This window comes from Oryctolagus cuniculus, chromosome 17 (assembly GCF_964237555.1).
Source record: "Oryctolagus cuniculus chromosome 17, mOryCun1.1, whole genome shotgun sequence".
Lineage (NCBI taxonomy): Eukaryota > Metazoa > Chordata > Mammalia > Lagomorpha > Leporidae > Oryctolagus > Oryctolagus cuniculus.
In genome coordinates this window covers 12,740,412-12,765,946 of record NC_091448.1, presented here as the reverse complement: position 1 = coordinate 12,765,946, position 25,535 = coordinate 12,740,412, and the positions used below count along the sequence as shown (strand labels likewise).

Genomic DNA, 25,535 nt, shown 5'->3' with positions numbered 1-25,535 from the left:
ACTCAGCTCCCCGTGTCACACACGGGGGCTCCCTTTTCCCAGACTCATCACAGCGAGAAGGTTTGTTTCCCAACATTTTACAAAGTAAGTACAGGAGGCACTCTCCCTCACAGTGGAAAGCCGTTTAAACATTATATACTGGGACAATTATATTCTCTAATACTCCTGTGGAGGCTTCAACTGCCTATGTCACAAGTTTCTTTTTTCTTTTCAAATCATAAACTTCCTTTCATTAAGCATCTTTCCACACACATCCTCTCTCAAAGCTCCTTGGGAGAGACAAGCAAGAGGCTCCTGGGGGTCTCCATTACCTGAGACTTAGAGTGAGGCTGAGCCCCAAATCCTCAATACCAAGGGCCCTGGGTTGGTTGAGACCAGGAGAGCAAATCTGGTGTGAAAAAAAAAAAATGAGTAGACTGAAGAACCTATTTGACTTCAACGTCAAGAATGAGTCTCTCATTCAGGTCCTACGGCTGAATTCACAAATAATCCCAGGCTAATAAATAGTCCCAATATTTCATGTTGGTAGGATAGCACTGTATTTATATATTAACTTGTCTTTAAAAATAATTTTCCCCACCCAAGAGGAAAAAGGTTCTCTTTACCCAAAAAATGGGAGAAAAAGCGTCTCTGAAAGCCCGCCCTTCTTGTCATCCCGAAGCCTGCCTTCCCACACGCGGTCTGCTGGCCCGCAGGTGGAAGTGCGTTCATTCCCTGCCTCCTTCCTTCTCCCTAAACACACAGAGCATGGGGTGTTAACCCCTTCCCACCTTGCAGTGACCAAACCTCAACAGAGCATAAAGCGAGGGAATCTGAGACAAGCAGCAGGCTGTGTGTGCTCCTCAACCAGTCGTTGTCCGAAACAGGGGGACCAGGGGTCTCAATCAATCTGAAAGGAGCGGCACGGGAGACGGCACTCATGACCCACTCCAGCCCGTGTGTGGCGATGAGCAAGGTCCCTGGGTACCCCACCTTGCCCATCCTCCCTCCACTCCGCACAATGGCTCATCTGTAATTTGAATCACCAGTATCTTCAGGGTTAGTCACAGACACCTGGGCACGTGTGCCCCTTCTTGCCACCCTCGTTCAGTTCCTGCATCTTATTACTTGCTCTAAGGTGCCCAAGTGACTTCTTTGTACACAAGTCCCTCAAGGGCTGGCACTGTGGTGGTTGACTTGAATTCCCAGGGTAGTCCACAGTCTCAAAAATACACACAGTGGACATATCAGTGGGCTACAGGCATGGCCCTAGCAGAAAACAGTAAACAGGTTCCAAAACCTCTTTGTTCTGTTATGTGGTCTACAAAGTAAGGGAGCCAACAGGCACTGGAACAGAAACCTGAGAACTAGTGCCTGTGCACTCAGTATTTGTCTCGGCATCTTCTATCTCCAGTCTCCAACACACACAGAGGTTGGGACATCATCAGAAGTACAACCGGACAAAGGGAAGAGCAGCGGCGTTGTGGTACAGTGGATTAAGTCACCTTCTGTGTCACTGGCATCCCCTATGAGTGCCAGTTCGAGTCCTGGCTGCTCTGCTTCTGAACCAGTTCCCTGCTAAAGTGCCTGGGAAAGCAGCAGAGGATGGCCCAAGTGTTTGGGCCCTGCAACCCATGTGGGAGATCAGGATGGAGTTCCAGGCTCCTGGTTTCAGCCTGGCCCAGCCCAGGCTACTGTGGCCATTCAGGGAGTGAACCAATGGATGTAAGATCTCTTGTTCTGTCTCTCCTCTTCTGTAATTCTGCCTTTCAAACAAATAAATATTGAAAGAAAAGAAAGGAGAAGAAAAGAGAAGAAAAGAAAAGAAAAGGAAAGGAAAAGAAAAGAAAAAGAAAAGAAAAGAAGCAAGCAGGCAAAAAGAGGAACCTTCTAGTGCCAAACGAGGCTGCAAGTCCTGACACCACTACCAACTTGCAGTTCCAGCTTCCCACTGGGACAATTTCATTTCATGCAGCAAACCCCACGACATAATTCTGGGGCCATACCTTGTCTTGGGTCTGAAGGCTTTTAGCCAGAGCTGGGATTAAAACTCAGGGAGAGCCTAGGTGGGTGCCTCAGAAAACAGGCCTCCCTGGGGGCTGCTGGTTGAGCAAAGGAAAGAATAAGAAAGGTAACCGGAGAAGACACATTTTCAGTTGAACTTTGGAGCAACGCTGCTCTCCAGCTTAGAGTACCTGGAGGCCTCAGGGAGACAATGGCAGAGGTGCTACACAGCTGTGAAGAGCCAGGCTGGAGACAAAGATTTACTCATTTATTATGTGAAAGGGGGAGGAAAAGGGAACGGGAGAGGCAGAAGGAGAATGAGGAAGAGAGGGGGGGGAGAGGAGGGGAGAGAGAGGGAGGGGAAGGGGAGGGGGAGAGGAGGGGAGAGAGAGGGAGGGGAAGGGGAAGGGGAGAGGAGGGGAGAGAGAGGGAGGGGAAGGGGGAAGGGAAGGGAAAGGGAGAGGAAGAAGGAGAATGAGGAGGAGAGGGAGGGGGAGGGGGAGAGGAAGGGGGAGGGGGAGGGGAGGGAGAGCGAGAGGGGGAGGGGGAGGAGGAAGAGGGAGATCTTCCATCTGCTGGTTCACTCCCCAGATGGCTGCAAGAGTTACAGCTGGGTCAGGAGCTGGGAACTGAACAAGGGAATGCCATTCACTTCAGCTGAAGCCAGGAGCCAGGGACTCCATCCAGGTCTCCCACTTGGGCAGGAGCCCCAGTACTTGACTTATCACTCACTGCCTTCCCGGGCACATTAGCAGGAAGCTGGATTGGAAGCAGAGCAGCCAGGACTTGAACTGGCATCCCAAGCAGTGGACTAATCACTGTGCACTGGCCAGCCCCAGAACCCTTGGGCACCAGTTTGTTTGTTTGTTTTTTTTAAAGGAGTGGTGCCACTATACGAAAACCTGCCAGTGTAATTCAGTGATAGTCAACCTAACGTGTACTAAACCCCTCAAGATCACTGGTGCTTGTTTCTTTCAATCACTGGCTTATCTGAGTGCTTGAACAGAGCTCGGCCCACAGTAGGTGCCTGGCCATATCAGCTGAGCGGCATGTTTAGTGGGGCATGGCGGACTGGGGCCAAGCACTACGCCTTTCTCTGCAGCGCTGTCGAACAGAAACACAAGAGCCACACACGTAGTCACGTTTTCTCGCAGCCTCATTTAAATAGTAAAAAGAAGCCATAACAGCTAAGTGTAATACCTTTTATTTAACTTGAAATACCTACAGTACTATCATCTCCACACGTAATCATGTAAGAAATAACTGGGGATACTTCACACTCTTGTGCACACGAAAGCTTTGAAATCCGATGTGTATTTTTCAGACAGTAAAGACATCTGCACTGAAACACACCACATGTCAAGTGCTCAACAGCCTCAGGGAGCCTGTGGCTCTCAGAATAAATAATCCAGATTATTCGGACCCTAAACCAAAAGGACAAGGAGCATGGTGTTTGTCATGACCCTTCTCACGACATACGGGTCCAACTTCTAGAAAACGGAAATCTTAGAAGAGCTCACAGGTCTTAGCAGCCCCCAAGCTGTCCCTGAGTTAGTGAACGGGATAAATAAACTGTGTTACATCCAGACAACGGAATGCCATTCGCTGAGACAGGGAAGGAGTGCTCCACGCCATGAAAGGGCATGGGGAAACCTCAATAGCGCACTGCTCAGCGAGACAAGGCAAGGGAAAAGGCTGCTCTGCTCCCACCCCACGACATTCTGGAGAAGGCCAAACGATGACGACGGTAAAGAAATCGGCAGCTGCCAAGGGCTGAGGCAAGGGAGGGGTGAAAAGGGGTACAGGGGACTTCCAGGGCAGTGGTGGGGGCTCCACGTCATCACACGTTTGTCAAAACACACGGAGGGAACACCACGAGAGTGAACGCATGTGAACCTGCACATTTGTCAATAATACTGCGTCAGCTGTAGCAGACCCCACACTGCTGAATGCAGGGGGTCAGTAAGCGGGAATGCTGTGTGCGCAGGAGGTGAGGGTTAGGCTCCGGGAAACTGTTTTATTTTATTTTTTTCACCCAATTTTTTTTTAAGATTTATTTACCTATCTGACAGGCAGAGTTAGAGAGAGAGGGACAGAAAGAAAGATCTTTTATCCACTGGTTCAGTCCCCAGATGGCTGCCATACTGAGGGCTGAGCCAGGCCCTTCATCCAGGTCTCCCACCTGGGTGCAGGGGCCTAAGCACTCGGGCCATCTTCTGCTTTCCCAGGCCATCAGCAGGGAGCTGGATCAGAAGTAGAACAGCTGGGACATGAACTAGCACCCACATGGGATGCCAGTGTTGCAGGCAGCAGCCTAACCCACCATATCACAATGCTGGCCCTCACTCCATGTTTTTATAAACCTAATGCTAGGGTATAAAAACTTAAAAAAAAAAAAAAAACTTTATAAAGCTTGCAGGATGAAACAGCTGCTATAGTTGTGGGTTCTTCACCCAGAAATCATAGAGAAGGTCCATCCGTACATGCTGAATATAAGAAAACCAAAAGCTTCCGTATAAAAATTGATAGGCTAACTTAAGGGCACCCCTTAGATGGAGAATGTGCACATGTGGACACATGCCAGTCATCAGGACTCCTAGGCAGGAGTTGGTCTACCCAGTCCAGGGCTGGCTCTGGCGTCTGTGGGCAGCCATGAGCTATGGACAATGATCCTCTCCTACTTCCTCTAGGCCAAATCTATCACGGGGATAACAATATCACTCACGGTTGTTGTTCCACTGAAGACATATTTTTTTGACAGGCAGAGTGGACAGTGAGAGAGAGAGAGAGACAGAGAGAAAGGTCTTCCTTTGCCGTTGGTTCACCCTCCAATGGCCACTGCGGACGGCGCGCTGCGGCCAGCACACCGCGCTGATCCGATGGCAGGAGCCAGGTACTTATCCTGGTCTCCCATGGGGTGCAGGGCCCAAGCACTTGGGCCATCCTCCACTGCACTCCCTGGCCATAGCAGAGAGCTGGCCTGGAAGAGGGGCAACCAGGACAGAATCCGGCGCCCCGACCGGGACTAGAACCCGGTGTGCCAGCGCCGCAAGGCGGAGGATTAGCCTAGTGAGCCACGGCACCGGCCGAAGACATATTTTTTTATGAATTGGAAATATTATTTATTTAAAAAAACCCATTAGCTGCTACGGCTGTTATTATTTTCACATATACTGGAATTTCAGAGAAAACCAGCTAATGGGGGAAGAAGGGCACACCCTATACTCTCAGGACCTGGGTGACCCAGGGCGGAGGTGAAATGGAACATTCCAGGGCCAGTCTGCTGTCCTCAGCACACTGGAGTGTCCCTGGGCTTGTCCTCCAGGCTGCCCGGCCCCATCTCAGTAACTGGGACAGCTCTGGGCAGAGGAAGGGTGTGTTTTCTCACTGGCAAACACTGCAGAGTCTGCTAATGCTTGCTGGTGGGACTCTCACGAACCTGAGCAGAGAAGCCCTACGCATTCCTACACTTTTTGCTAACAACTTCCTTTTTTATTGTGATAAAACTTGCCACTTCAGCCATGTTTCAGTGCACAGCTCTGAGCAGTAAGTGCCCCGGCTGTGCAGCGGCCACTACCACCACCACCCGTCTCCAGAACTCCGTCTTCCTCACTGAAGGTCTGTGCCCACGAAACGCCCCTCATCCCTCCCTTGCTCAGCCCCCCGCAAGTCCCCTCCTACCTTCTATGATCCTGACTCCTCCAAGCACCTCCATATAAGTCAGATCACATGGTATTTGCCCCTTGTGTCAATGGCTTTTTCACCAGACCATGATGTCTTCGAGGTTCGGGGGCACTCAGGCTGATTGCCATTCTATTGCACTCATGAACCACATCTGTTTATCCATTTGCCTGCCGGTAGACACTTGGGTTACTTCCCCCTTCTGTCTGCTGGGAAGGATGCGGCTGGGAACCTGAGGGTACAGATCGCTCTTGGAGACCCTGCTCTCACTTCTTTTGGGTCTACACCAGAAGTAGAATTGACTTTACCATTTCTTTTTAAGATTTACTTATTTATTTGACAGGCAGAGTGATACAGAGATAGGGAGGGAGACTGATCGATGTTCCATCATCTGGTTCATTCCCCAAATGCCCACAATGCCCAGGGCTGGGCCAGGCCTGGGCCAAGAACCCGGAACTTCACCCTGGTCTCCCACATGCATGGCAGGGGTTCAAGTTGTCAGGCCACCTTCTGCTCTTTCCCTGGTGCACAGCAGGCAGCTGGATCAGAAGGAGAGCGCTAGGACTTGAACCTGTGCTCTGAAGGGATGCTACTGCACTCAACGCTGAACCTGTGCTCTGATATGGGATGCTACCGCACCTCAACACCAGCCCCCATAGGGTTTATCTGTAAGAGAGACAGTGCCCCTGAGTGTGGACCTGACACACACAATGTAGTGCCGAGAGGATTCACCCTCCTCGGACAAGGAGAGAACACAGACACCCTTGGTGGCACGACTCCAGTGTGGGGCGGGCCCAGTAACATGTGGCTTCCCTCTGCCAGGTCCCAGCCATCCTCGATGGCACCAAACTGTGTGTGTTCATTTTCACACACTAACAAGGAAGTTGGATTTGTGCATTAAAACAGCCTAATGAATTCTGCACTCGAAATTTTAAACTCTGGTTCCATGGGTAAACACAAGATCTTTCATTAATCTTGACTGAATTAAAGAGAATGTGAAAACGATCATTTCTGCACATCCACCCTGCTACCACTTTATCAGCCTAATCTCATCAGGCTGACTTAACAGGCTTCAGAATCACTGAAAATGAGATGTTTGGGGGAAAATAGTGGCGCTGGCTCTCCACAGGCAGTCGGCTCCCCAGTACTTCAATCCCCAGCAGGCTGCAGCTGAGTCAGTACTTAACGGGGAGAACTTCCAGGAAACAGCGGGGAGACAGGAGGAGCGCAGGCACTGGGGGAAAGTGGGGGATGACCTCACTGTCTCCCTGGGCACTCGAAGGCACAGGCTAGGCCAGGCCACACCCTCCGACTCCCTAGAGCGCCTCCTACCTGTCAGGCCGGAGGCTGCAGCCAGTTTGGTCCATCTGAACAACCTTCAGGGCTTTGGAAAACCTCCAATGCCTGGGGCCCACCCAGACCAAGTGAACAACAAAACAACAAAAATGTCAGCTGTGGGGCTGGTGATATTTCTCAGCTCCTCAGCCGGATCTTTGAAAACACAGGGCTGGGAGGAAATAATGCCTGGAGGGCGTCACCCAGCTTCCCCACGGCTTTGAGCCTCTCTGCAGGTCGGCACAGCCAAATGGACTCCCACTCTTAGTCCCACTGTACAGATGGGAAAGTGGAGACTCTGTGAGACCAGGTGACCTGCCTGGTGTCCCCTGCCAACCCGGGGCTGCAAAGTCCTCACCTGGTGCACTTCCCACTGCACCGCACAGTCTCACAACTTGGAAAAGCTCACAGGCGAGAAATCAGAGTCCCCTGTAAATAATGCATGTGTGATGGGCTTCAAACGCAGACCATCTTCTGTACTTTTCTGAGCCTGACCAGCAATACTCACGAAACGTCCCTAAGTTTTCATGCTTCTGTTTCAGCCTGCATTTTACATTTTCTTTTTTTCCTAAATATTTATTTATTTGACTGGCAGAGTTACAAAGGGAGAGAGAGGAGAGACAGAGAGAGAGAGGTCTTCCTTCTGCTGGTTCACTCCCTAAGTGACCACAAGAGCCAGAGCTGGGCCAGGCTGGAGCAAGGAGCTCTTTGCAAGTCTCCCACGCAGGTGCAGGGCCCAGGGACTTGGGCCATCTTCCGCTGCTTTCCCAGGTGCATCAGCAGGGAGCTGGATTCCAAGTGGAGCGCCTGGGACTGGAATCAGCATGCGTGTGGGATGCCTGTGACACAGGCAGCGGCTGAAGCGCTGTGTCCCGGCACCACCCCTGTGCGTTTTACATTTTCAGCTGCTGCGTTCTGTTTGCTTATTCTCCTGGGGCCCAGCTGAGCTGAGCCCCTCCTGGCGCTGTCTCCACGGTCTTTACAGTTCTGACTTAACCACCCAGTTCTCCTTGGCAGGTGCCATGCAGCTGCCCCCCTCTGCGAACCTCTGCAGTGGACTCCGGCCTCTGCCAGGTGCACCCCCTGCCTCTGCTCCCCAGTTGGTAGGGACTGATCTGCTGTTTATTGGGGAGAACACGGCCTCATTTCTGAGCGGCAGCCAGCGTCCCCTCGGAGGCCTCCGACTCCAAAGCTATACCAGAAGCTGTTCAGCCGTGATGCCCCCTCACGCTCATCTCCGTGCCCCAGGCTCCTGTGGGCCGAGGAACAGCCCAGTGCTTATTAAAAGAAGGGAGGGAAGTGACACTTGAAGATGCTATAAATAGAGAATTCTAAAATCTCCCTGCCCCAGCGGCCGGGACTCATTAGATCTGAAAATGTTTGGCTTTTCACATGAGAGACTGGAGCCCAATTACCACAGTTCACATACAAGGGAAATTAGCTTGGTAGCATTAAGATTCCAATTTTAAGCTGTTTACTTGAAACAGCCCTGGGTTTTTTGACCAGTTGAATCCTTAAATAAATTAATTCTGAGAGTATTTTTTTAAAATTAGACCCTAGAAGGATTTAATGAAGATTTAGAGAAGTATCACACTGACAAAAGACAGGTCGGTTTCTCTCCAGCTGTCACTCTCTGGCCGGGCCTCTCGGGGGAACACACGAACCTCTCGGAGCCTCAGTTAGGGTGCTGCAGGACTTCCGGGGCTCTCGCCCTCTCTGACAGCCTCAGACTCAAGGGCCCCTTTGCCTAAACCTTTGACGGTCCACTGCAGGAGCTGCGATGGATGCAAATGTGTGTGGCCTTGCACCGTTCCACTCCAGCCTGGAGAGCCGTCTCACCTCCCTGAAGGCATGGTGGAGCCAGGGTAGCAACCCAGTGCGCTGCATTTCCACGCTGCCTACACTGACCCTTTCGGTGTGAGCTTCAGACAGGCATCAAGAAACAGGATCTGTCCGAGGGTTGCAGCCCCCAACTGCGCGGCGACTGAGATGACCCGCGCGGGGCCCGCTGTGGAGCCTTCTTACACACTTTTTGCCCCTCACCCCTTTCAGTCACCCCCCACAGCCCCTGTTCTACTCACCCATTTTGAGTTATGGTTCCCCCACCTCCAGGCAGCTGCCAGGGTCGCCTTTTTTTTTCCAGCTCACTCCTGGCCTAACTCCCTGCAGCGCTTCCCTTTACGGCTCCATCAGACCAAACCCCCTCTCCTGGGGGAGGAGTCCAGGCACCTTGAGTCTCTGTCCAGCCCCTCTCCCTCAGCCTGCACCTCCGTCCTTGCTGTCCCCCGTGTTCCAGGACCCCAGCCCCTGGCACGCTCTGGCCTAGACCCACATGACACATCCCAGCAAAGCCATCTCTCACATTCCCAAAGAACAAAGCTCTCCTCTTCTGTGCCCATCGGTGCACCTGGTGTGGCTTTGAATACACAGCGTACTTGCTTGTACACACGCCCACTGCCAGTCTCTGTGGCCAGACCGAAGCCCCACCAGCGGAAACGTGTGTTTGTGCTTCTGCATCTGCACAGGGCACAGCGCGCAGCTGTTGCTACATAAACCTCAGGTGCAGGAATCACCAACCAAGCCGACCACCACCAGCCTGCCGTGTTTTACCATAACTCCTGAACGGACGGCTGCTCCCACGCTGACCGGGGCTACAAAGTCCTTAAATATCTGAGTTTGGGAGCAGTGAGCTTTATCCAGAGCAGCTCTGCCATGAGCCTCCCCGGGGGCTGGAGAGCACGCTTGCTGGGCTCTCAGGAAGCACATCCTTCGCCTGGCTAGGACTTGGCCCGGGGCAGGGATGTGGGGCTCTGAACATTCACCCGCGGCACCTGTTCTGTGTAGGAGCTCAGCCCCTTCACTGGCCTGCAGAAAACCCCGCCCATGTGGGTCTCAGCACTCACTGGGAGAAATAAGTGAACAATCCTGGAAAAGGATGTCCAGATTTTAAAAGAACAGGGGGAGCAGGCACCGCGGCTCACTAGGCTAACCCTCCGCCTTGCAGCGCCGGCACACCGGGTTCTAGTCCCGGTCGCCCCTCTTCCAGGCCAGCTCTCTGCTGTGGCCAGGGAGTGCAGTGGAGGATGGCCCAGGTGCTTGGGCCCTGCACCCCATGGGGGACCAGGAGAAGTACCTGGCTCCTACCTTCGGATCAGCGCGGTGCGCGGGCTGCAGCACGCCAGCCGCGGCGGCCATTGGAGGGTGAACCAATCAATGGCAAAGGAAGACCTTTCTCTCTCTCTCTCTCACTGTCCACTCTGCCTGTCAAAAAGAACAGGGGGAAGAGCCACTGTGTCTGTGTCTGCTGAGGAAAACCTCCTTGGACCTGACGACAGCGCACTCCAGGTGAGGTTACTGTCACTGCTGAAACTGTTCAGAAAGCTCCTCCCCTCCATATAAAACATAAACCATGTTTTGCTACCTGTTACATGAGAGAGAAGTTACAACAATGATTGCACTGACTATATCATCTTAAAATCCTAATGAATAACCTTTTCCTACAAACATTTTAAGACTTGCATAATTCATTAGACTGTGTACATCATTTTTTTTTTTTTTTGGCATCGTATTTTGCACCCATTCAAAGACTAAGTGTGGGATCGTGAGTGATGTGTCTAAGAAATGTCAAGCAGGAAACCTTCTATTGTAAGGAGAGTGCATGAATAAAATATATTACCAACAATTTTAGAATCGTAATCTCTATCAAGCTGTCTTTGTGCAAGTGCTTCGCAGAGAGGAATCTGAATAATTCATCATGTCTTCCCTAAGTTCCCTGAAAAAAATCCGACGCCGAAGACAATATTCCATCCCTTAAGTCAAAAACAATCACATACATTATCAGATGGAGTTCCTGGGTCCCATCTCGTTTCCAACTGGTTGAAGGACCCTCTCACAGCACAGGAGGCAGGAGCTCACTCCATTTCTGAGTATCTTGGCAGACCAGAGGCTTACAGCTTCTTAGAACCACCCAGTTCACCCAGTGTAACCATTAGCAGCGCCACACTGCTGGCCCGTTTGTTCCTACATGGACTCTACCCGGCTTCCTTACTCCCTAGCCTTGTGTGCCTGCTCCTCTCTGGGGCAGACTGAGCAGAGTATCCCCTCCCAACCACCTGTCTTCCAAGTGTCTACAGACAACTTGGAGATCTGCAAGCCTTCTCTTCTGTTAGCTAAACATTTCCATTTCTTTAGGTTATTAAGAGAGTTGCCTCCTGGAGCTATTTTATAAAAAGATTTTTATTTATTTTTACTTATTTAAAAGGTAGATTGAGAGAGAGAGATGGACAGACAGCAATCTTCCACCTCCTGGCTTACTCCTCAAATGCCTGCAGTATCAGAGGCTGGGCCAGGCTCAAGCCAGGAGCCAAGGACTCCATCTGGGTTTCCCACATGGGTGTTAAGGACCCAAGTACTAGAGCCATCATGGGCTGCCTCCCAAGGTGCACATTAGCAGGAAGCCAGATCAGAAGTGTAGGAGCTGGGACTTGAACCAGGCACTCTGATACGGGGTACAGGCGTCCCAGGCAGTGGCTTAACCTGTTGTGGCACAATGCCTACGCCAATAATCTCTTTAAATAATGTGCTACAGGCTGAAATGGAATTAGATCACTTTTGTCACCATTGTCTTGACAAAAAAAAAAAAAAGAGAGAAAGAAAAAAGAAAGAAGGGGAAAGAAGAAAGAAGTATATTATTCTTAGGGCACAGGGGCTTAACTCATCTGTACACAGCTCCAGGTGCAGATGCATATTTTAATAGATGTTTTCTACTGATTACACTAAAACCTTGAATTTTTAAAGTGCCTTTCGGTGAAAGACTCAAATGTGCTCAAAATGGAAAGCTTCCAGGTGGTAAACAGAAACTGGATGCCAGAGGTGATCCCTGAGCAGGCAGCGGGGAGGCGGGAACCCAAGCCCAGGGTGGAGCCTCCCTCCTTCTCACAGAGCTTTTTCTTAAGGAAGAATGGCGGAAGAGAACTCACAGAATAAATGAGGAGGCTTCCTACTTAATGACAGGAACAAAACATAATTAGTAGCATGCACTGCTGAGGTATGACAAATGAAGTACTTCACGGATTCTGCTTGGATCCCACACATTTTAAATCTTCAACAGCATCTGGAAGGGAAAGCCTTCCCCCACAGACAGGCTAAAATTACTATGGAAACTCACAGTTTGTCAACTGTGGTGGAGTTCATCACAGAAGTGCCAGTTTCAAAAAAAAAAAAAAAAAAAAAAACCCAAAGACTCCTTGTCCCTGAGACTCCAGTGAGAGTCTGGGTGGGGTAATTTCCAGCAGGGAAAGCGGTTCTCAGAGGATAAACTAAGCTACGAGTCACCACGTTGCCTAGAAATTTCTTGGGTGAAGGCAGGAGCTGGGATTTTTACAAGATGTACTTCCAAGGAGAGACGTGTCACGTGACTTCCGTAGAGCATCTACCGCCCGGGCCAGGAAGCAGCAGCCTTGCTCCTCCCCCTGAGCGCAGGAGTGGAGTGGGGGCATGCGCAGTAGGCAGGCGCTCTTCCAGGCTCCTGGTGAGGGATGTGTGCGGGGCGATTTCCACACACATACGTAGTTACGCCAATAGGGTGACGCACACACTGAGCATGGCCCGCCCTCCGACCGCCTGGTCTACCGGCCCAGAGGGGAAAGCAGCCCTGCACGGGCGGGCACCTGCTTACGCTTAAGGAGCTGTCCAGGCTGCTCCTGGACGCGCAGTGTTTGCCTTCCGAGAATTTACGACCTCCGGGCGGAGACAGCTGTGGGACCATAAGTATTATGGGATGGTGTCAACAGAGTTTTAGAAGTGTTCAGAGGTGACAGGGATTCCCGACTGGCTGTGCCGTTCCTGTGATGGAATGCGCAGCCTGGGAAGTTGGCAGCGAGCACATGGCTGCGAGCCGGGCAGATGTTACAACCCAGCCACCCCTACTTCCGAATGGCGGCACTTCTGAAAGTTCGTGGAAAGCAGAATTAAAATATAGGGTTATCTTGGCACAAACATTTGAAATCCATCGCACGTTGTTCTCTTCATAATACGCATTTCCATGAGTTTTTTGAGACCCCCTGCATGCATGCATGTCAATTTTTTTGCAATATAAAAAACTTAAATTAGTGACACTTTCCATGAACTTCCGGAAGTATGCACGTGTATTTATATTTACGCTTACATGCTAGCAGGAAGCAAAGTAAGTACTACAACAGAAAGGTCAGCTCGGCTTAGAACTGGCAGGGTCAAACGGCGCAGGTGGGCACAGCAGTGCCAAGAGAAAGGTTCTGGGTAACAGGAAGCGTGTGAGCAGTCGCAGGAACGCCCTCTTCCAGCCCAAAATCGGAAATGCAGGGACGCATCGCGGCACAACTGCCGAGTGGAAGCTCAAGGAGTCTTCCGGGTCCAGGACGACTTTTGTCGGCTTTCTGACTCACAACCCCGGCCCTGCGGCTCCCTGCTCACGCCTGTTCCGCGTCTGAAGTTCTAGAGGAGTTTCAGGCTGCCCGGGCAGGCCCTCCCGGGGCTCCCCTGGGAGCACGAGTGGGCGTCTCTTTCTCCTCTCCTCTCCAGAGTCTGGTACACAGCCCTCCGCTTCAGGCCTGGGCCTCCCTCTCTGTGACTCGCCAGCCTCTTCAGCAGTCCAGCTGTCCATCCCAGGCTTATGCCTGCTGCCCCTGCCCCCACCGCCCCAGCAGCCCTCCCGCATCACTCCATCCTCACACTTCACTGTCTGACTGACGACTGCGCAGGCTTCCCTACACCCAGCATCCGGTTCTTAAGCTCCGTGCGAGACAAACCTGATAAACGAAACGGGGGATCACGGCCAGCATGCTTCACCCCCACGGGTGTCGGCAGTGGCTCGGCTGCTCACCAGCAGTCCCTCAAGGGCAGCTGGAGTGTCCTCACACGACCGCCTCTCGCTGTCCCAGAGTGAGGGACCCAAGGAGGGAGGAAGCGACGGTGCCTTCCACAGCGAGTCACTCCGTTCCGTGAAACAAGCCGTGGACTCTAACCCACATCGAATACTAAAGAACTTGGGGAGACATTTAAAACCACAGAAAGGGAGCCCAAGAAATCTGCGAGGGGACATCTGACTCAGTCAAACCACCTTCCTGTCTGTAATTATTTCATTTATTTGCTAGGGAACATTTTGCTACATACAACTTTATCTGGACGAGGAGACGCGATTTAAAAGGCACTCGTAAGAGTCTGATGAAGTTTAGCTTTTCCGTGTAGCTGTAGTATTTGGATGTTTGACTGAAAAGGTGTACCTGGGGTCACAGTTCTTGCAGAGTCCTATGCTGAGATCAGCAGCTGTGAGACCCCGCCCCCGGGTAGCCACGCCCCCTCAGTCTCTTCCCCCTGGATATGGGCTAGACCCAGCCACCTGCCTACACTATAACTAACAGCCTGCAGAAGTGTTAGGCTGTCCCCTCTATGGCTTGGTTACTGGGACGGTAAGTGCTGTCCCTTTTCTCTCCACGTGGCCTTCAAGGCTTGGGTGCCCTGGGGAAACAAGCGAGATCCCCATCCGGGAGCTGACGGCCAGAGAGGAACTCAGATTCCTCGTCTGACAACAAGGAGAAACTGAATGCTGCCCACAATCAGGAGCAGGGACGGCAGACCCTTCCCCAGGGAGGCCTCGACATGACCCGACGCACGACAGCCGTGAGGCCCCGAGCCACAGGCAGCCAGCTGAGCTGTGCTCAGACACCTGACCCTCAGAAACGGAGCAGCTCTCGGGAACGAAGTTCCGGGGTACTTTACATGCATTGCTCAACTACCATGAATACTGATGTGACTACAGTTTGCACCGTACATATGTCTAGGTCTGCAGTACTTGGCATTTAAGGAAATCTCATCCTCTAGGCCTCTAATAAAAAGATCCCAGGCATTTTTTCAGAAGTCCTCAAACTCTAATCGATGCATTTTATAACATGAATTATTCCTCAATAATGAAGAGGAAATTAATTCCCCCTTCTAGCTCATACGTAAATCAGGATTTTCCTAAGACCTACTGTCCTGCTATGGCAGCAGCCTCTGAGAGGGCCTGCAAAGTGACCCCTGGTATTCAGATTCATATGCTACCCTCTGAGAGTACGGGCAGGACCCAGTGGTGAGTCACTTCAAAAGTGCTGGGATGTCACTTCAGAGATCCGGTTACAAAAGCCCCTCCCCCCCCCCCACACTTACCCCTCCTACATCCACGAGCCAACAGAGCATTGCAAGTTTGGAGGACTGATATGTGGTTCTGTCTGCAGCACACCTGCCCCAGGGAGGACGCAGGGAATGAATGAGCAGCTGAGGCTGGCAGGTGCGTTTTTCCATCGCCAGCACAGGAGAAATCTTCCCCACTCTGTTCCTGGGCCCTTCCTTAGGCTTCACTGGAAGTTCCAACCGCCCAGAGCCTGGATGGCTTGCACAGCCTCTCTGCACGGTCTCTCCCAGGACGCCGGGCAGGATGTCCCCGTGAGAGAGAGAATGCTGGCTCAGAACCAGAGGAAAGATGGACTCCACTGGTTTCAGTCCCAGGATCTCCGTTCCCATCACAGCCACCAACTCTTTACCCAAGGAGAAAAGTGACACCAGGCAGGTGTCGGAAACGCACGTATGTTTATTCGCCAGTCACTGGGAAACCCACGGGACCAAACGGGTCACGGTTCTTTCAAGTTGCCCCACGTGGAGAGCAGTAGGCGAGAGCTGTAAGAGACTCTATGGAGAAATAACAGGTGGTTTCTGGGGAGCTTCTTAGGAGGGGGAGGGCACAGGGGTGGCCGATTTTGCTTCCAGGAACATTGCTCCTTTTGGATTCCATGATCTCCTTTTCTTCTGTTTGAGCCTGAGACAAAATCTACCTGCACCACGGCTAGGAAGAGGCAGCCCTCCCCCTTCCCCCCGCCAAGGCCATCTGCTTATCTCAAGATCCTTAACTGCACCACATCTGTAAGGCAGTAGCTGCAGGTTTCCAGGAGACAGGCAGGTTTTGGGGAGCTGTTTCCCAACCCACTGCAGCACACATCCTGATACACAGGGAAGATTACATGAGAAAACATCTGGGTGGGACACTTAGCTCACTGCCTGGTACACAGTATGCAGCTACACAAACACTCATTTGTTAGAGCTCTTGTTTGTTTGTATGGGTGTTTAATTTCGCTAACAGGAGATCTCTCGACCACCACACATCATTTTCAGGGGAGTAGGCATTTGACCTCGCTGTTAAGACACCTCAACCCACATCAGAGTATTTGGGTTCAATTCCCAGCCCCCACTCCTGACTCAAGTTTCCAGCCAATGCAGAACCTAGGAGGCAGCAGTTGATGGCTGAAGTAATTAGGTTCCTGCCACCCATGTGGGAGGCCTGGATTGCATTCCTGGCTCCTAGCTTTAGTCCTGGTCTAGCCCCAATCACTACATTTTAGGAGTGAATGAGCAGATAAGAGCTCTCTGTCTCTCTCTGATTTTCTGCCTCCCAAATCAATAAATGCATTTCTAAAAATTCATTTTTGGGAGGGGAGGGTGAAACAGAAAGCTCTCCTCTCCTGCCAAGGGGAAGAGAGCGCGGCGGCGGGCGTTGGGGTTCAGCGAGTTTAGCTGACACTTGCAACATCAGCATCCCATAATCAGAGTGCCAGATTGAGTCCCAACTGCTCTGATTCTGATCCAGCTCCCTGCAAATGCACCTAGGAAGACAGAGGATGATGGTCCAAGCACCTGGGTCCCTGCCACCCATGCAGGAGACAAGGGTGGAATTCCTGGCTCCTGCCTAGCCCAGCTCTGGCTGCTGCCGCTGTTTGGGGAGTGAACCACTGGATAGAACATCTCCCCCACCGCCTTTCTCTCTGACCATCTGTCTTTCAAATACATATAGAAGTAATTTTTTTTTCAAGGGATGAGAGTCTAAAGGAGGATCACCCTCATCCCCACTGGCTGGATCAGCACTGTGAGGTCTGTCGGAGTTTACCCCCATCTCGGTACATTCACTGGTATTTATTTTCATGGCTTATGAAAAATGTAAGTAGCTGTCATTTTTGCTTTATAATACTCTTGCACTGTTCATTTCAAGACAGTGTCCTCATACAAGAGACAACAGAAAGTTCCCTGAGGCTACAGACCCACTATTAGAGCTTGAATTGGTTTGGTTTCTCTAATCAGAAAAGAATAAAACACTCTGGGCAACACCACGTTTAAAGAATGACTTGGGATTTGTGGAAAAGTCTAAAAAAACAAAACAAAACAAAAACAAAAAAAAACCACAGCAACATGTTTTGCAGACTTCTAAGCAGCCACAGGCCATTCATGTCTTGCAATGATAGCAGTCAAGATGATCAAAAAGATGTATGTGCAATTTTCTTAAATTAAAAGCATTAATGTATCAAATACCATAAAACAATTTATTTGAGTAATTATTTGCCAAGCTAAATATTCAAGTCAAAATTATGCTATTAAGGTTTATTATTTCCAACATCAATGTGGAAATCACCATAGTTTTGGGGCAGCTCAAAGATACAGTCACAGTAGAAAAACGACTCGATTCTCAAGTCACTTTCTATGAAGTTAGCAATGAATGGACCAGGATAAATTAATCACAATCCCCACCAAGGAAAAATGTCGCCACTTGTCAACAATTCTCAGTAGATAATAAGGAATGCTGACCTGGCACCAACTCATTCATCCATGGATAACTTTACTCAGGGTATATTTTCTGAGCAGGTGGTGAGTCTGGTGCTACCACCCATGCTGGGAGACCAAGAGGACTCTGACATCTGGGAGTAAGATGATACACAGATTACACAGTGAACAGCAACAGGGGCAGGACTGGGGTGTGCGTCATCCATAGCAGGACAGAGAGGGGACTGCAGCTGAATCCACCAGGTGATTCAACGAAGGCGGAACTTGTCCAGGTTTTGAAGAGGAATTAACTGCTTGCCGGGTACATAAGGGGGTAAGGGGGCTACTCAGGTTCAGCAGGAGCAAAAATGCAGAGATGTGAGACATGCGGGCAAATCTCAAGAAGGAAACATGGTATCTAAGTGTGAAATGAGAGTGGAGAGGTGGCAGGAGTGGCAAGATCACAGAGGGTCTTGAAGGCCAAGGCAAACTGATGAAACTTCAGGCTACTGAAGACCCAAGGCAAGACAGAATAAGGACCTTGGCCAGAAGCAGTAGGAATATGGCGGGGGTGGGGGTGGGGATGGGGGCAGAGATGGGAGATGCCAGAGGGGTTTAAAGTCCCAGCATCTGATGCTTAGCCACAAAGGAGAAACCCAAGTAAAATGTTGAAAAATTCTTGTATTACATATGATGTGACATATTACTGGAAGGTAAGCTGTGACTGGTTAAGGACAGATATTATCAACACTAGAGCAATCACTAATTAAAAGATATCAAAGAGGTATAGCTAATGTTAACTACATATCATTTTAAATTTAAAGACAGATACGTGTAAAAGTAGGTGGAGACACGGCACAGTGGTTAAGCACCACTTGGGATGCTACATCCCATACTGCAGTGCCTATGACTCTGCTTCCAATCTAGCTTCCTGCTAATGCAGCCCTTGGGAGGCAGCAGGTGGTGGCTCAAGTGCCTGTCCCTGCCACCTATGGGGGAGACCATGATCGAGCTCCAGGCTCCTGGCTCGGCCCAGCCATGTATAATATGGGCATCTGGGAATGAACCAGTGAATGGACGATCTCTCTCCCTCTGCCCGTTTTTTGACTCTCTACCTTTCAAATAAAATGAAAATAAACATTTTTTAAAATAAAAGGGTGACAAAAGAATATACCATGATCTCATCAATCTGAAAGAAACTTAGAATGGCTATATTAATATGCAAAAGTAAAATTAACATATATGAATAAAGTATTAATATTATACAAAAATCTAATTTACTTTTTCCCCTTTGGTAAAAATGAACATGGAAAATTATTTTCCAATCACTCTGCACATGACTGACTTTCTGTTTTCCACCAAGATTTTTTAACATTTGGATTCTACAGGACACAAACTGTACTGTGATTTCCATACTGATCAGATTTTTGAGATACCTCTTTTTTTGTGTCTTTGGTTATAAAGTTTTGATTTTTTTTCCCTTGAAAACAGTAAATACAGCCAGCAACAAAAGTAAACTGACATCAACAGAGCTTCAAGATGCCTAAGCATATTTTTCCTCATGAATCTTTCTTATGTTCTGGCTCCAGTATTCTAACTATAGGACAAAAACAAAAAACAAAAAACAAAAAAACAGAAAAAAACCCAAAACTAGTAGATTGCACTAAGAATTGTATAATGTGATGCAGGAAACAAAATAATAGCCTCAATACAGACATGCAAGCTTTGTTTCTTAGATTTAATGAAATACAGTGTGCACATTAATTCTCAGCATTTAATTCTTGAGGCATTGATGAGAAATTACATTTTTAACAGCTCAGAGAGAAAAATCTTCCAACGTTTTTTTAAGCCAAGAAAAGAATCTGGCAATCAATAAATATTTGATTGACTTAAACCCTGCGACCTTGGGCAAGCCACCTGACCACTTCCCCTTCTGTAAAATAAAATCATAATAGTAACTCACCTAGGGCAACTGTAAGAACTGCCTTTCAAAATGATGTTGAGCACTTTTTCTTCAAAGAAGGACAACTGAAAGCACTTCGTGTAGCTGTTCTCATAAGGTAGCATCCACATTTCCGGATAATTTGATTTTTTTCATGTACTAACGCTTTTTTCTAGTTTATTCTTTTTTTAAAAAAAAACAGTATGTGTACAAATATTTCTAAACCATGTTGTGTGGATGTGTTATCTGAAATAGAACCTATCAATATAATCTAACCTCTTCTCAGTGACTACATGGGGACCCTGAACCAGTGTTTATACCATTCCTGGCCACAGCGATGGTTTGTGAGCTATGTGGAGTTCTTCCTACAGGAAGCAGCCTTGAGAAATCGTCTCTGCACCAACACTGGGCCTGCTGATACTGAGCCCTGATCTCAGTGAGTCTTCTATTCTGTGGTTCGCCCATCTTCTGCTTCCCACATTTGTCACAGAAAAGCCCGCAAACCAGGCTTGTTTAGGGGAAGGGGCTTCAGGCACTGCGGGGTGTGTGGGCATCATGACAGTTCTTAGGATTGCTAAGTGTCTGATGCCATCCTTGTTGAACTTGGGCACAGCACCGTGCTGCCTCATGTTAACAGCAGAAGGGCAGGGACACTGTCTTTAGTGAGACTCAGACAACAGTACTTGACGCCACAGAAAGCTTATATATTTCAGTATCTTACAGTTTCTCCCTATATAAATAAGAAAGTAAGTGGGGTTTTTTAACAAGAAGGGAAAGAGAAGAGTGAAGCCAAGAAACATTGGCATTCTTTTCAACATTCAATGGATACACTTGAACCATAAGGAAACTTTCCCCAAGTTATATTTTATATAAATATGTTAAGCTCTACTCATTATGCAGAAATCTGTCACCATTCAGAAGAAACAAGCAGAGGACCATTTATCAGGCGAAATTTTTAATGTGTCAGATGCTGTACCAGGCACACTGCATTAAACACTTCACGGACTGTACACAAGAGTAGAAATTATGGCAGTGAGTAGCTTTGGAAACAGTGAAAATAGCAGCATGACCCAGCTTTAATTGGGTCCCCATAGCTGAACCAACAACACACTCTTTAGCTACGTAACTGAAGGGTCCTGGGACTATAGCATGTTGCAACTACAGTAATTTATTTGAAAATACTTCACCAACTCATCAAATTCTTGAAAATGCTACCCCACACGCTAAGAAAATTACATGCACACACTAGAAAAAAAATGACCTGTCAATATAATGCAATTTCAATCCAACAGCAACAAACACACATTAATCTGTACTTTGTCATTTAACAGCACGATCTTTTTCAAGTGAAACACATACAGCACTTACACAATGGCTGCCCACTCTCCAGTCTCCTCGACCTGCTTTCACTTATCCATCCATTCCCACAAGCTTCTTCCACGCAGTCCCGCCCAGCTGTCCCATAGCTTCTGGAGAGTTCTCCTACTTCTCAGCACCATGTCCCTCTCCACGTGGCTCTGTACCCACCCACTGGAACCAGAGTGACTCTCACCCAAGTCCTACACCAGCATCCTCCCAGGTCCTCCACAACCACTGTTTATTCCAAGAGATCGTCTCTGGGCAGACATAATCCTGCCACGCTCTCACCTCCATGGTACTCAGCAGTCACACATCCCTTACATTCAGAGAAAAGCGTTTTCAGGTGATTTTTGGGGTTGTGTGAACACCATGGAGTGTAGTACTCACACAAACATAGATGGTACAGCCTGCGACACACATCATCTGCCTGGTGTAGCCTATTTTTCCTAGAGCCTCAATGAACAAAACAACAGGAAATTGAATCTAGCATGAGATAAGATGACGCAACTGAGAGACGCAGCCAACACAAGATGTGTGAGTCCACTGCCACAGGAACAGGGCGTCTGTCTCACGGTAAACATTATAACTGAGACCATTCTCTAAAACAACAATAAAAAGCACTAGGGAATACATAAAGGTCTGCTCTCATTACCAGCACTGTGCATATAACTGGATGGTGCTGTGTTTTCCATGACTTGCTATCCCCAGCGCTACCACATACGTTGAGTGTTACTTGAGGCTATGTCGTCACTAGATTATGAGAATTTCTCAGATCCATTTTAATCTCACTGGTTCACCATGATACGTGTGATCAGTCGTTGGAACACTGTTAGGTGGTACGCGACTTTGCTCGGTATGCTCTGTGCCAATCCTGTGCCCTGGCTCACCAACTCTCTACTGCTTATCCACACACAGGAAACTCCTCAGGCCACAGATCCACTGTTGTGTGTCCACAGAAACTAGCACGTTGTAAGTTTCTGCACATAATGATGCTATTAAACACAACCTGGGTAATTTGGTTACAAACCATATCATAGCAATCCTAGGCAAATCAAAAAAAGATCCTATTTTTAACACCATCTAATATAGAACAGTTTCTTCTGGCCTTTCTGTAATAATTTAAGGTTGGAAAAAAAAATTTGGCTTAGTCCACTGTGCATAAACTCCCTAAACATCAACTAGTAAGTTTTGGAAGCATGAAATGACTTCTTTCCCCTGTGGCTTTATATAGAACCATAATAATTGCAACATGCGCTCAAGGCCTTGAAAAAGCCCAATACTAAACTCCCACTGTGGGGTTCCAAGCGTTGGTTACTATCAGCCTTACATAAAACAAATGCGGTTGAACTATCTATAAAAATATCTTGGGGTTTCATACAAGCTTAGGGCTTCAGCGTTTGAGAGATAACGGAGGTGTGTGCGGATGGAGGCTCAGTAATGCCATTCTGCACTTCACAGGGCTCAGGTTTTGCAGCAACCTCCAGAGGGGCGTTATTTTCACCGCATTTTTCCTGCAGAAATCCCTGTGGCTCTGTGTATGTGGGAGGCAGAGCCGCACACGCTTCCCGGGGGCCAGGAGATGTGTGGCTCCGCAGCCAGCTCCTCTTTGCACGCGTTCATGCCTCCCTTCAGAGCTGCAGCTGCCACCTGGTGCCTCTGGATTTGCCTCTGTTTGGAGAGCACACTATGGTTTTTCCTTCATATCCCAGTCTCGAAGGGCAAACTGGCTCTGAGTCTCAGTCAACGGCTCCCTGCCCACTGCAGAAACCAAGAGAAACCACAGAGGAAAAACAACAGCAGCAGGAATAAAGCAGCTGAGCCTCCCAAACCTTCCCCTTGCCCCGGGCTCTGCAGTGCCTTTGAGGAACGTCAGAGACCAGAGTAGCAGGTGGGAGGGTGGTAGGGGCACTTCCCACAAGACCTTCTTGGTGAACTACAATTTGCAGACAACTCACAGAGACTGAAATTCCATTAGGAAAAAAGCCAACCAACACGAAACCTCATTGTCATGCCTTCGTTCATCAAACTTTCTCCGAGAGTGAATACAAAGAACCAGATGGACTCGGGTGGGTGTGTGGCACAATAGTTAAAGATGCCACTGGTGACGTCCCCCTCCCCTAGCAGGGGGTCAGGTTCTGCATCCTGGTTCCACGTGTCAATTCCAGCTTCCTGCTAATGTGCACCCTGGGAGGCATCCTGGCTAAAGCACATGGTCCCCCCACCCCTGTGGAGTTCTGGATTGAGTTCTGGACTCCTCGAACTCCAGCCTGGCCCAGCCCTGGCTGTTGTGGGCATTTGAAGAGTGAACCAGTGGATGGAAGATATCTCTGTCTCTCTCTGCCTTTCAAATAAATAATTAAGAATTGTATAAATCAAATCAATGGACTCCTCTGAGATTCGAGGCTACACTTCTGCCCTCCCCTGTGGCTGAAGCAATTGAGGACACAAGTGGGGACAACTGGTGGCAGCCACTTCCCACTCAGCAGGGTTTTCCCCGGTGTTTGCATATGCCACATCTTACTTGGTTATTCAGGTATGGGGGAGGTGGCGTGGGAGCTGTCACTTTCTCAGCTGGGAAAATACAGGCTCCCAGTATGTAGGGAACTGTACAAGGAACTACAGCCCGTGTCAGAGATGGAGGTCCACTGGTGGTCACGGTAACTGCTGTCGGCCATGCCCTTGTCAGGAACCATCACAAGGGAGGCCTGTCATGTTTCTTCTGTAGACGGAGATGCAGAGGACTGAGTGACAGAGGTGAACTGGGCACTGGGCACCGGGTCTAACAGACTCCCAGGCCCAAGTGTCCCCTCTGACTCTCAACTGACTGCCAAATCCTGGTGTTCTGCAGTCTAGCCCAGCTCACTTTCCATGATGCTGCAAAGAAACCGACTGGCAAGGTGTGGTGTCGGCCAGAGCTGCACCCAACCACAGCCCCGACTCTGCGGTCCATCCTGCTGCTCTGGGGCTGGGAATGAGATGAGCCAGGCTCCCAGACGGCCTCGGTCCGTGGATTCTTCACCGTCCCCCCGAAAGCAAAGGCAGCACACATGGTCCTCCTGGTCCTAAGCCAGGCTGCCTCCCCCTCCACCCTCTCTCCGGGCTCAGGGCTGAGCCGGCCTGAGCTAGCCTGCCCTGAATGCCACTCTTTGTCTCAGAAGGCCGGGGCTGGCTCCCATGGCTGGGAAGCCTGAACAATGATGAATCAGAGTATTTATTTTGAGGTTTTCTCCAGGCTGCCTCTTCATCAGCTCTTAAATAGCAGTGTTCAAGCTGCCACAGACGCCTGCAGGAGTTTGCCGGCTGGGGGTGGGTGGGGGGTCCTGGTGGGGAAAGCTCCACGTTCCTAGCAACCAGTGCAGCAGCTCCACCCCACCCCATCTGAACGTGAGGTGCAAACTGAGCGTCTCTAACAGACAGGTGGCCTACATGTTTAAATTGATTCTTTAAATTGTTTTCAAATCCCGTAGGTTGTGTGAGCAGTGGCAGGTTCCTATTTCAAAGTGTGGTGACCTTTTCTGGAACAGTTTTATGCTTTTCACTCTTCTTTAATTGGTGCCACCTAAGACTGCACATCACATTCATCTGGTGCATCTCAGTGAGCCGCTGCATCCCGGACACAGAAAGTCAAACACCAGACCCGGCCGGCGCCGCGGCTCACTAGGCTAATCCTCCACCTTGCGGCGCCGGCACACCAGGTTCTAGTCCCGGTCAGGTGCCGGATTCTGTCCCGGTTGCCCCTCTTCCAGGCAAGCTCTCTGCTGTGGCCCGGGAGTGCAGTGGAGGATGGCCCAAGTGCTTGGGCCCTGCACCCGCATGGGAGACCAGGAGAAGCACCTGGCTCCTGCCATCGGATCAGCGCGGCGCACCGGCCATGGCGTGCCGGCCATGGCGGCCATTGGAGGGTGAACCAACGCAACGGCAAAGGAAGACCTTTCTCTCTGTCTCTCTCTCTCTGTCCACTCTGCCTGTCAAAACACACACACACACACACACACACACACACACACACCAGACCCGATGAAAAGAATCACTGAGGGGCAGGTGCGTGGCCCAGCAGGTAGGGTGCCAGCTGCATCCCACATCAGAGGGCCTCCACTGGATTTTCCGCTTCCACTCCTCACTCCATCATCCTGGGGGTTAGCAGTGATGGCTAAGGAGGGTTCTTGCTGACTGCATGGGGCTCCCTGCTTTTGGCTTCAGCCTGGCCTCATCTTGGCCACTGTGGGCATTTGGGGTGTGAACCAGCAGATGGAAGATCTCTTTCTCTCCCTCTCCCTCCCTCTCTCTGCCTCTCAAATAATTAAAAAAAAAAAATTTATGGTCACAGTGTGGTTTTCTGACATAAAGTTCTCATCTAAAAGTTAATGGCTTCTATTAGGAATGGACGATTAACTTAAATAATCAAATATTCAGCCTTCAAAAGGAGAAATATGAGATTCACAAGTGAGAATTTTTTTCTTGCTGTATTTGACTGCTTGTAAAGCAACAGAAAAAAATTTCCACCTAAAGTACCACTAATGTGTCAAGTTAAAAAAAGGAAAAAAAGAGGAACAAAATACACAAGCAAAAACAATGAAAACTTGAGGATACTCCACAGAAATTCAGTGATAAATGAAACCTGAGTCTCAAAAAAAAATCA

The 25,535-nt window shown here is 49.5% G+C and overlaps 1 protein-coding gene across 3 annotated transcripts in view; it reads right to left on the bottom strand.

Annotated features, from left to right (window-relative positions):
- Positions 1–25,535, bottom strand: part of PRKCA (protein kinase C alpha) — a 427,154-nt gene that overhangs the window by 183,459 nt on the left and 218,160 nt on the right.